Here is a 10845-nt window from a genome sequence, read left to right on the forward strand (position 1 = left end):
GCTGGGTAGAGTGGAGGGACAGCGCAGGAGGGGAAGACCCTCTATGAGATGGATTGATTCAGTGACTGGGGTAATCGGGATGGGTGTGTCAAAGGCAATGAGACTGGCACAAGATAGAGCACGGTTTAGGGGTGTTGTACATAGAGTCGCTATGAGTCGCAAACGACTCGACGGCACATAACAACAACTAGTGATACAGAGGGTGCTGGTGGTCTAGTGATAAGGAGCTGTGCTGACAATCCAAAGGCACACCGTTCAAATTCACCAGCTGTTCCACAGGAGAAACAGGAGCAATCTGCTTCCATGAATTTACTGCCTTTGAAAGCCAGCTAGAGGGTCAGCTATACATAAGTCAGTTCTGACTCGACAGCACATAACAACTACTTGTGATTTGCAGATGACACAACCCAGCTTGTTGAAACAGAAGAAAACTTAAAGCACTTTTTGAAGAAGATCAAAGAAGGCAGCTTTCAGTATAGATTACTCCTTAACATCAAGAAGCAAAAAACATCACAACTGGACCAATAAGTAACATCATGATAAATGAAGAAATGTTTGAAGCTGTCAACAATTTCATTTTACATGGATCCATGATGAGCAGCCACAGAAATAATAATCAAATCAAAAGATGAATTGCTTTTGGGCTGCTGTCAAGGATCTCTTTACTTAAAGGGTTGAAGAAGGAGGATGTCATTTTAAGGACAAAGATGTTCCTAACCAACACCAAGATATTTTCAATTGTTCCGTGTGCATGTGAAAGTTAGACAATGAATAAAGATCAAAGAAGAACTGATGCCTTTGTGGTGTTGGTGAATAGTACTGAATATTCCATAAGCTGCCAAAATAAAAATTCAATCTTTCTTAGAAAAAGTACAGAGAAGAAAGGATGGTGATACTTCATTTCACCTCTTTTGGGCATACAATGAGGAAAGAGCTGGTCCCTAGAAAAGGACATCAGGTTTTAAAAACTGGAAGGTCAGGGGAGCTCTGGTGGCCTAGTAGTAAGGAGCTGCAACTACAATCCCAGAGGCGCACGGTTCGAATCCACCAGATGCTCTGCCGAGGAAGGAGGGACAATCTCCTCCTGTACCAATCAGATCTGATTTGACGGTACACTAACACAAAAATAATAAAATAAAAATTTAAAACAAAAACAAAAAACTGGAAGGTCAGCAAAGGAAAGGAAGACAGTCAGTGAGATTGACTGACACTGACAGCAATAATGGACTTACACACAATGCAGATTGTGCAGATGGTGCAGGGTCAGACAGAGTTCCCTTCTGTTGTACACAGATTATGAGTCAGCTGATTAAACAGTACCAAGCAACAACAGCTGGCCTGTGCTTACAATCTCATTTAGTATATGTTAACAAGGAAAGGAAAGTATAAGGTGTGTCTAGACTCGATCGAACCAAGACATTAATGACGCCAGTTAGGAAGCAGAGTTGGAAGATGAGAAATGACAAGCCACATGAAGATCATGCAGCAGCAGAAGCTCAGAGGAGATAAGGACCTTTCCTCAGAACTGACAAGAGGGTAAAGTCTTCTAGGGGCAGGGCCCTGAATTTGAACAACTAGCCTCCTAAACTGTAGGGAAAGAAATGTGTTGGTTAAAGCAACTCATTCTTGGTATTTATGTTTTGGCAACACTAGATAACAAATACTGTACCAGGAATGTGGCATCAGGTTTGTCGGAAGATTCATCAACAAACTTCATTACGCAGATGACACAACCCTGCCTGCTGAAACTGAGGAGGACTTGAGGCACTTGCTGCAGAAGGTCAAGGACTGCAGCCTCCTATATGGATTGAAGCTCAACATTAAAAAAAAAAAAAAAAAAAGACTCTTACCACTAGGCCAATTTGCAGCATCATTATGGATAGTGAAGAGATTGAGATAAGTTTTAATTTGCTTGGTTTCACAGTCAACACTCTTGGTACCAGCAGCCAGGAAATCAAGAGACGAATTGCATTGGGAAAGTCAGCTGTGAGGGACCTCTCAAGAGTACTGAAGAGCAACGATGTCAGGCTGGAAACTAAGGTGCGCCTGATCGCAATTACGTGCTATGCATCAGAAAGTTGGACAGTGACTAGGCAGGAAAGATGGAGAATTGATGCCTTTGAGCAGTAGTGCTGGAGAAGAGAACTGAATATACCATGGACTGCTAGGAGAACAAACAGGTCCGTCCGACATACTTTGATCATGTTTCAAGGAGGGACCGTTCCTTAGAGAGGGACATCATGTTTGGAAAAGTGGAGGGACAGAATAAGGGTAAAACCCTTGATGAGATGGATCGATCCAGTGTTGGGAGAAATGGGAGTAGGTGTGTCAGAGACAGTGAGGTTGGCACAGGATAGAGCAGGGTTTAGGGCTGTTATACATAGGGTTGCTATGAGTCACAAGCGACTTGAGGGCACATAATAACAACAACCAGATAACAAAAACAAAATATAGTACCAGAAGGGTGGGGTGCTGCTGTAACAAATACCAAAATGTAGACAAAGTTCTGGAATTGAGTAATGGGCAAAATGAGAATAGTTTTAAGGTGGGTAACAGTAAAAGGCAATTCTGGTGAGACCCTAGAAGGAAGTTAGGAGAATTACAGAGAAACTATCTATTGTTGTTGTTTTGGTGGTGTTGGTGGTGGTGGTGGTGTACTGTCGAGTTGGAACCGACCCATAGCTGACCCTCCAGCGAGTTTTCAGAGGCAGTTAATCACAAGGGAGGAGACTGCCCATCTTTCTCCAGCAGACCAGCTGGTGGCCTGAACCATGTGCCTTTCTTTGAGATTGCAGCGCACCTTCCCGCCATTAGGCCACCAGGGTTCCTAAAGAATATATATGGCATCAGAAACAGAATGTTGTTAGAAATGAGGACATTAAACATGCTTCACTAAGATTTCAGAGAAACCGATGAGCACAATAGGATCACAGAGGAAGAGCAAACTTTTTATGCAGTAGCAAAGAACTTCTCTGAATTATACCCAAATGTTTGTTGGAAGATAGAACACATAAGTGATGTGATGAAGTCAAATATCTGGCAGAATCGATTTCTAACAAAACTTTTAAAGGTACCTTATCGTTTCTCCTAGCAAAATATAAGAGGAAAGATGTGGACTAAAAATGAACTAAGTAAAATGTACAAGTCCACTATTATAAAAAGTTACAAAAAGGTTAACTGACAAAAACAATCCTAAGGGGTGGGAAGGAAGAGGAAAGCTAAAATCCATAAACAGATTATATATGATAAGACAGGTAAAGATTAAAAGTGATAACAGAATGTTAGGATTTGAAAAATTCCATTAAACAAACTAAAGACATGTGCCCTAGAGAGCATACACCAAGGACATGACTACGCTAACTAGCTAACACAGCAGAAAATCCATCACCTTTGTAACTGGAATAGCTAGATACAGTACTCAAGAGTATTTCATAAATGATAGTAGCATACAAAATATCTAATAGCTTTTCTAAAAAAGATGTGTTGCCTTGAACGAATAGCTAATTAACCATTCTGCATTTTAAAAAGTGCTTAAGTTACATTACTCTCAAATAGATTATATAAGAAGAAAAACATTTTGACAATGCAGAACATTGTTAAGCTACACAATGACTTAACCTCATTATTTTATGGATGGAAATGGCATGGTGCATGGTCCAATGAGCCTAGTTTATTCCTTTAAGGCTGTGTATAGTGCCTCCAAACGCTGAATGGAACCCAATGGAATGGCACACATCACACAAAAAACAATGGATTTTAACGGATGACTCAGGGCCAAGTGTCTGGCTTCAGACTCACACTCTTGAGATGCTACTAGCTATTTATACATTCCACTCTGAAGAGGTATACTACTTCCCACCTCTTCACTTCTCCTCTTTGCTGTCAGTTCTGGTGCTCACTGTCTATTACAGTTACTCATCTCCATGGCCCCTCTCCATCTAGTCCCATCACTTTGCTCTCCAACTACTATCTTAACCTTCTTTCCCTGCACTTGTTCATCATTTCTGTTTCTGTATTTCCTGCTCTTCTCAGCTACTAGACAAGAGAGAACTACTTCACAGGCACAGTCAGCTAGTCAATATACTCCTTTCCTTCTAAATAAAAATCAAGGGAGGGAATCAAAGCAGAAAAGAATCTTCAGTTTTTCTGAATCACTTTCATCACAGTCTGATACCCAAAGGTTTATTCATTGCTACAAAAGATGGTTTGTGGTTTCTTTCATTGCTAAATTTGAGATTACAGCAAATACATAGTCTGCAGACAGTTCAAGTTTTTACATTTAGATATATTAAGGATTTAAAAAAGCAACAAAAACATGGTGGCTGCCTTCTTAAACACAACCTAAAAAGTTCCTCTAAATTTATCCTTAAAATCAGATAATAATATGAACAGAAAAGTCGACAGGGGACAGAGAAGCACTTGCTTCTTTTTTCTTTTTTAAATTTTTTTTTTATTAGGAAAAACATATTGGGGGTACAAGGAGGTGAGGGTTGGGGGCAGAAGGGTGGGATGGGCCAGGATGCAGTTGCAGAGCTGCACAGTTTGGTCGGTGGGGGGAGCAGGTGAAGGAAATGAGGAGGGTCCAGTGGGGACCAGATGTTACAGAGGAATGACAAGCATTTTCCAATGGTAATTAAACCAACTGTCTTATTGGTTTGGGAATTGGATGCCGACTCTCTGGCTTCTTCATGCTGAACAGGGGCGTAGATGTAAAGGGGGGGGAAGGGAGAACACTTTATCACCTTACTGGTGGTCTTGGGTTAAAGCTGCTTGCCTTCTTGCTCTGTTAGAAGATATTTTCCTGTCGTTTGCTCCCCTCTGGACTACAAAGTGTTTGCCCAGGTGGGTCCAGTGGGGATGGCTGGTTGAACCCAGAGGCTCCATCCTCCTTTGCTTCCTTAGCTGTCAGTTGTATTTCCTTTTTGTCACTGGCACTGGGTTCAGGGTCAATTCTGGAGTAAAACTCAGTGTTAAGGTTACCTACAGGAAAGGGAGCAAATCTAGAGAGAACAAACTTGTGAGTTACAGATAGAAGAGCTTTGAGGGTATTGCTTTCAGGTTTACAGGGGGGTAGAGGGTGGCAGAAGGTGGCCTAGGTAACATTCTCTGGATACCCTAGGCATTCTTTTTTTTTTTTCTTCCTTCCCCACCCAGGGGTCAGATGGCACAATCTGGGGACTGAGGAGCTCACCCTGAGGGCCGCGACGGCTCACCCAGAGCCAGGGGCCAAGGGCAGCCCGCCCCGGGCAGAGGGCCGCGACAGCCCGCCCCGAGCCGGGGGCCGAGGGCAGCCCGTCCCAAGCAGAGCAACACCCTCCAGGAGCTGGTTGGTATACTCCCCCTCCAATCGCCCCTACCCCAGTCTGGTCCCCTCGCCTGACTGAGGACTCTGTGGTCAGGGATAGTGTTTCCAATTCCAGCACTGCCACTTTTACCCCCCCATATAAGTGGTCATACTATATTTTGAAGTAGTTATCACTGCCCTCCCCCTTTATATATGATAAAGGGAACCCGAGAATTGTGAACAGACTCCCCCCAGGTCTAACCATCTTTCGGCAGAAGCATTCAACAGAACAAAATATGTGGTGCATTTAGGATGTCTGTTCTCTTGTGCTTGCTGCCACTGGTAAGGTCATCAGACTCTCAGTGACTTTCAGCAATCCATTGTATAGGTAATCGTCCTCTTTGGCCTGTCCAAGGAAACCCAAACCTGCAAATGGCAGGCATGCATCCCATCCCCCACCTCCTAAGCAGGCAGCCAGCGGGGGGCGTGACCCCCCTCCAGTGCAGGAGGCACGCGCCCCCCCAGTGCGGGCAGCCGTTGGGGGCACGCCCCCCCCCACCCCGCCACACGGGCGCTCGGCGGGTACACGGCCCCTCTTGTGTGAGCGGCCGGCGGGCGGCCTCTTCCCCCACAGCCGCCATCCTGGCTCCAAGAATTCTCTCCAGAACAAGTCCACCTTGCAGCAGTGTGGTGGCTTCACTGTACCAGTCTTGAGGAGGGCTGGTGCCCAGCAACCATCCTGGGTGAGGGAATCCATTCGATCCGACTGTGGAAGCCTCATGGAGCTGCAATGGCTGTGCGGCGCTGCGCAGGCTCTGCAGGGGGTGGTTGGGAGCCACGAGACTCACCCATTTATCCTTGGGAATCCCTGAATTCCTGTTGTTGAGCCTCGATCTTCACTGAGGGCCAGTCATCAACTGTTTTAAGTATTCAGTTATCAATAAGCCGAAGCCTGTGGAAGGCCATAATGGCCCTGCTTTAAGTGGTTCACTGCTCCCACACCTCACCACGCTGTCTCTGCCTCCGCTGCCATCTTGGATCTCATAGCACTTGCTTCTTAGTTATCTTTCATCGGTGTCCAAATCCAATCTGACTCTAAAACACAGACTAAAGTACAACTGAGCAAACAGTGCTCAAATTTGTTACATCTCAAAGAAGTGCATGGAAACATCTCTACATCTGGATGGATGTCAATTTTTCTCTATATAGGTCTGTCTGAGGATGCCAAGAAAAATCAGATGGTCAAATAAAATTCCTCATATATATCATTAAACTACTTTTTAAAAAAAGTATTCTCAGGATTTATTAAACTTTGTTGCCTCCAAGTCTTTATTATTGTTGCTCTTCACAAAGACTCACACTCTCTTCTATAGTCATTTTCTACCCTAAGAAGCCTCTTGCTGTTTCTGTTGTTGTTGTTAAGTGCTATCAAGTCAAGTATGACCCAGAGAAATCCTATGAACCACAGATCTGAACCCTGTCCTGACACATTAGAGCCCACTGCAGCAGTCACCGTGTCAGACTATCTGGCCAAGGGTCTTCCTCTCTTTCGCCAACCTTCTACCTTTCCAAGTATCATGTCCCTTTCCAAGGAATAAACCCTCCTAGCAACATGCCCAAAGTATGTGAGCCTAAGACTCATCATCATCTTTGCCTCCAAAGAGCATTCTTGCTGCACCCTCTCCAAGACATTTTTCTTTGTTCTTTTGATCGTCCACAGAATGTTGAATATTCTTCTCTAACACCACAGCTCAAAGACATCAATTCGTCTTCTGTCATCATTATTCACTGCCCAGGTCTCAGATGCACAGCAAGAGATCAGAAAGACCATGGCCTTAATCAGATGCACCTTAGTCCTCAAACTGACATCATTCCTCCTCAACAATGTGGATAGGTCCCTAACCGCAGACTTTTCCAGTATAATGCATTTCCTTTTTTCCTAACTACTTGAACCAAGAGTGTTAATTGTGGATCCAAGGAAGAAGATATTGACAGGTTCAATCTTTTCTTCATTTATCAGGATGCTGCCTATCAGTTCAGTGGTAAGAACCTTTGTTTTAACTTTAAGATGTTATCCATATGGAAGATTGTATTCTTTGATCTTCTGCAACAAGTGCTTCAGGTCCTCACTTTCAGCAAGCAAGATTGTGTTATCTCCACAACACAGGTTATTGATGAGTCTCCATCCATTTCTCTTCATAAGAGTCCAGCTTCTTGAATAATTTGCTCACCATACAGATTAAATAGGAATGGAGAAAAAAAAAATACAACCTGATGGTGGCCTAGTAGCAAGAGGGTGCCCTGCATATTTTTTCCTTTGTTTTGTTTTCCGCTAGGCCAGCCCAGAACACCTGATCGTTCTAATGCAAAACCTATACTTGGACCAGAAAGCAGTCGTCAGAACAGAGCAAGGGAACACTGCAGGGTTCAAAATTGGGAAAGGCGTATGCCAGGGATGCATCCTATCTCCATACCTTTTCAACCTATATGCAGAACAGACTATCCAGGAGGCTGGGCTCTATGAGGAGGAATGTGGGGTCAAGATTGGTGGAAGATGTATCAACAATCTGCGTTATGCAGATGACATAACGCTGCTTGCTGAAACTGAGGAGGACCTGGAGCACTTGCTGCAGAGGTTCAAGGACTGAAGCCTCCAATATGGATTGAGGCTCAATGTCAAGAAGACAAAGATTCTCACCACTGGGCCAACTGGCAGCCTCAGGATGGATGGTGAAGAAATTGAGATTGCTCACAGCTTTAGTTTGCTTGGCTCCACAGTCAACACTCTTGGCACCAGTAGCCAGGAAATTAAAAGGTGCATCGCCATGGGAAAGTCTGCTGTTAGGGACCTCTCCAAAGTACTGAAGAGCAATGGTGTCTCTCTGGAGACTAAGGTTTCTAGAGGCCATGGTCTTTGCAATCACTTGTTATGTATCAGACAGTTGGACAATGACCAAGGAGGATAGAAGGAGAATTGATGCCTTTGAGCTGTGGTGCTGGAGAAGAGTATTAAGAGTACCATGGACTTGTAGGAAAACAGATTCATCCTGGAAAGGGTTAAACCGGGTGGCTCCTTGGAGGCAAGGATTCTGGGGCTCCATCTAACATACTTTGGACATGTTGTGAGGAGAGACTGGTCCTTGGAGAAGGACATCATGCTTGGGGGGGCGGAGGGACAGCGCAGGAGGGGAAGGCCCTCTATGAGGTGGATTGATTCAGTGACTGGGATAATCGGGATGGGAGTGTCAGAGACAGTGTGATTGGCAAAGGACAGAGCAGAGTTTAGGGCTCTTGTACATGGGGTCGCTATGAGTTGCAAGCGACTCGAGGGAACATAACAACAGGCCAGGGGCAAATTGTGAATCAAATCATGAATTAATTACTCACGTGCAAGTCAAATTGAGAACCAAGATCTTGAATCTATTCCACCTTAATTTCAAGATCATCTAAAGAATAGGTTTGAAGTATTAAATGATCGAAGACCAGATGAGTTATGGGATGATATCAAAAATACCATCCATGAAGAAAGCAAAGGTCATTATACAGGTAGAGGAAAAAGAAAAAACCAAAATGGATGTAAGAAGAGACTCCAAAAGTTCCACCAGTGTCAAGAAGCCAAAACAAAGGGATTGCTGTTTCTAGGCATATCAAATACGGTCTGGCCTCAGGACCTCTGGGCTAACCCAAAAACACCTGTTCCCCATGTGTTTGAAGGCCACTCTCTCACTTCGGTGAACTCTCTACTCTAATTCCCCTATACCAGGGAGGCTGAGTTTGATCTTATCTAAAATAGCATCTTTTATGTTTCTCCTCTTAATGTCCTTTTTTGTTATAGCTCTTATCATTTCATATTTACTTAATTGCTCTTCTCTGTGCACAAGAATTAAGCTCATCACAAAAGCTCTGTGTCTACTTTGTTAGTATTTCCAGCATCTGGAAGACAAGAGCACGAAGTATCAATTCAATAAATAAAGGAGGGAATGCTTCCAGCATCAAAGATGATATTTCCTTTTTGGCCAAGATAATTTATTACTGCTGTTGTTAACCCTGAGACCATTCAGGAGATCCACAGACTTTCCATTTAAATCGGTTACATGTAGCTAAATAGGCTCTGCTGGCCAAGGGGTATGGAGCCAAGCTACCAACTCAAAGGCGTGTGGTTGGAAACCGCTGGCTGCTCCTCAGCATAAAGATGGGCAATCTCTTCCCATCCTACTCTCTGCCTCTGGACACCTGCTGGAGGGCTGCATATGAATAGGTGTGGACTGGATGGTGCATACAAGCATTAGACAGAAATTGCTGCCAACACTGATACTGCTACCTGAACAAGGTAAGCACTCAAAAAGTCCTCCTCTCTGTCTCAGTTTCGAAATATGGTGAATACAGGGTATTTGTCATTTACAATGAGGGTTCAAGAATATTAGTCCTTTTAAGACAAGAGAAGATTGTTTTCTGCAGAATAAATATCCCACTGTATTCATTTGGATAAGCATTATAAGGAAGTAATTAGTCTGACAAACACCACAATGAACAAATTAACACTTTTGAATAAAAATAGCCAGTTGCTTGGTCCAACAACATACACCTGCAAACTAGCAGAATATGCTAAATCTCTGGAAGTGGGAAGAGAGGACTTCCTCCAAAACATATGTAATTTTATTTTGGAGGCAAAGCGGCATATTGCATCACACTGACATTTCTTACAAGTGCCCATGCAAATTACAAGTTTTGAGAGCAGTTTACAATTGCACTCTAATCCTCCCTGTGCAATGACTGGCTTCAAGTAAAGCTCTGGCAGTTGATAACACTTTTTTCTGTTCCAGGAAAGACAGACATTTAGCCAGAAGATCTCAGTAACTCTCCCTTAATAAGGCTGCCACACCATTGCTCTACCATCTCTGGGATGATTCCAAATGCAACACAAACTCAAGTGTACCAGAGTCTCAGAGAGCACACACGTGTTCTGTCCCGCCTCGGAAGTGGAAATAGCCCATCGGCGGGACCGTGAACACACCGCAGAGGTATCCACTGGGAGAAAACCGTACTTTCTGACAGCTTCAAGCAATGGGATCCAAGAACTTGGCCCGCCCGCGAGCGATCCATGCAGGCACCCCTCGGCACCCCTCGGATTTCGGCCGGGCCTGTCCCCACATCTCACATCCCCGACAATGGAGGTCCTACCTGAGCTCTGCCCCCAGCTACAAGGCTGCGGGGGCAGGCGGGAGGAGGCGTGGCCTTCCAGCTCGCCAGTCGAACTCCCTCGTGCGGTTGTTATGACTTTCCCTCTCGGGAGCGGTGCCCCGACCAAGTGGAGTTGCACTTCCGGGGTTCACTGGAGACCAAAACGTCATTACGCACGCGACGGCTTCGGCGGCGACAACCCGGAAGTGGGCTGGGCGTGATCTCTGGTTGGATTTCGTTGGCGGTTTAGGGCTATCGCGAGTCAGAGAATTAAGGGTTCTTTTTACTGGGCATCTCTGATAACCTTACCTGGGAAGCATCAGGGGGTGAGGCCACCCTGAAGTTTCATTCTCCCAGGCGGACTTTTTCAAACAATTCCA

At 44.6% G+C, this 10845-nt stretch overlaps 1 protein-coding gene across 3 annotated transcripts in view; it reads right to left on the minus strand.

Annotated features, from left to right (window-relative positions):
• FAM172A (family with sequence similarity 172, member A) overlaps positions 1-10624 on the minus strand; it is a 651833-nt gene extending 641209 nt beyond the window's left edge. Inside the window, exon 1 of one of the 3 annotated variants that reach the window (XM_006885364.1) lies at positions 10466-10596. The gene's annotated coding sequence lies outside the window, so the exon portion shown is untranslated. Of the gene's footprint in view, positions 1-10465 lie in introns of all 3 variants that reach the window. The other 2 variants (XM_006885363.1, XM_006885362.1) reach the window with 2 other exon arrangements.
• Positions 10625-10845: the final 221 nt, after the last annotated feature.

This window comes from Elephantulus edwardii, unplaced genomic scaffold (assembly GCF_000299155.1).
Source record: "Elephantulus edwardii isolate Elephantulus edwardi_28Jun2011 unplaced genomic scaffold, EleEdw1.0 scaffold00043, whole genome shotgun sequence".
Taxonomy (NCBI): domain Eukaryota; kingdom Metazoa; phylum Chordata; class Mammalia; order Macroscelidea; family Macroscelididae; genus Elephantulus; species Elephantulus edwardii.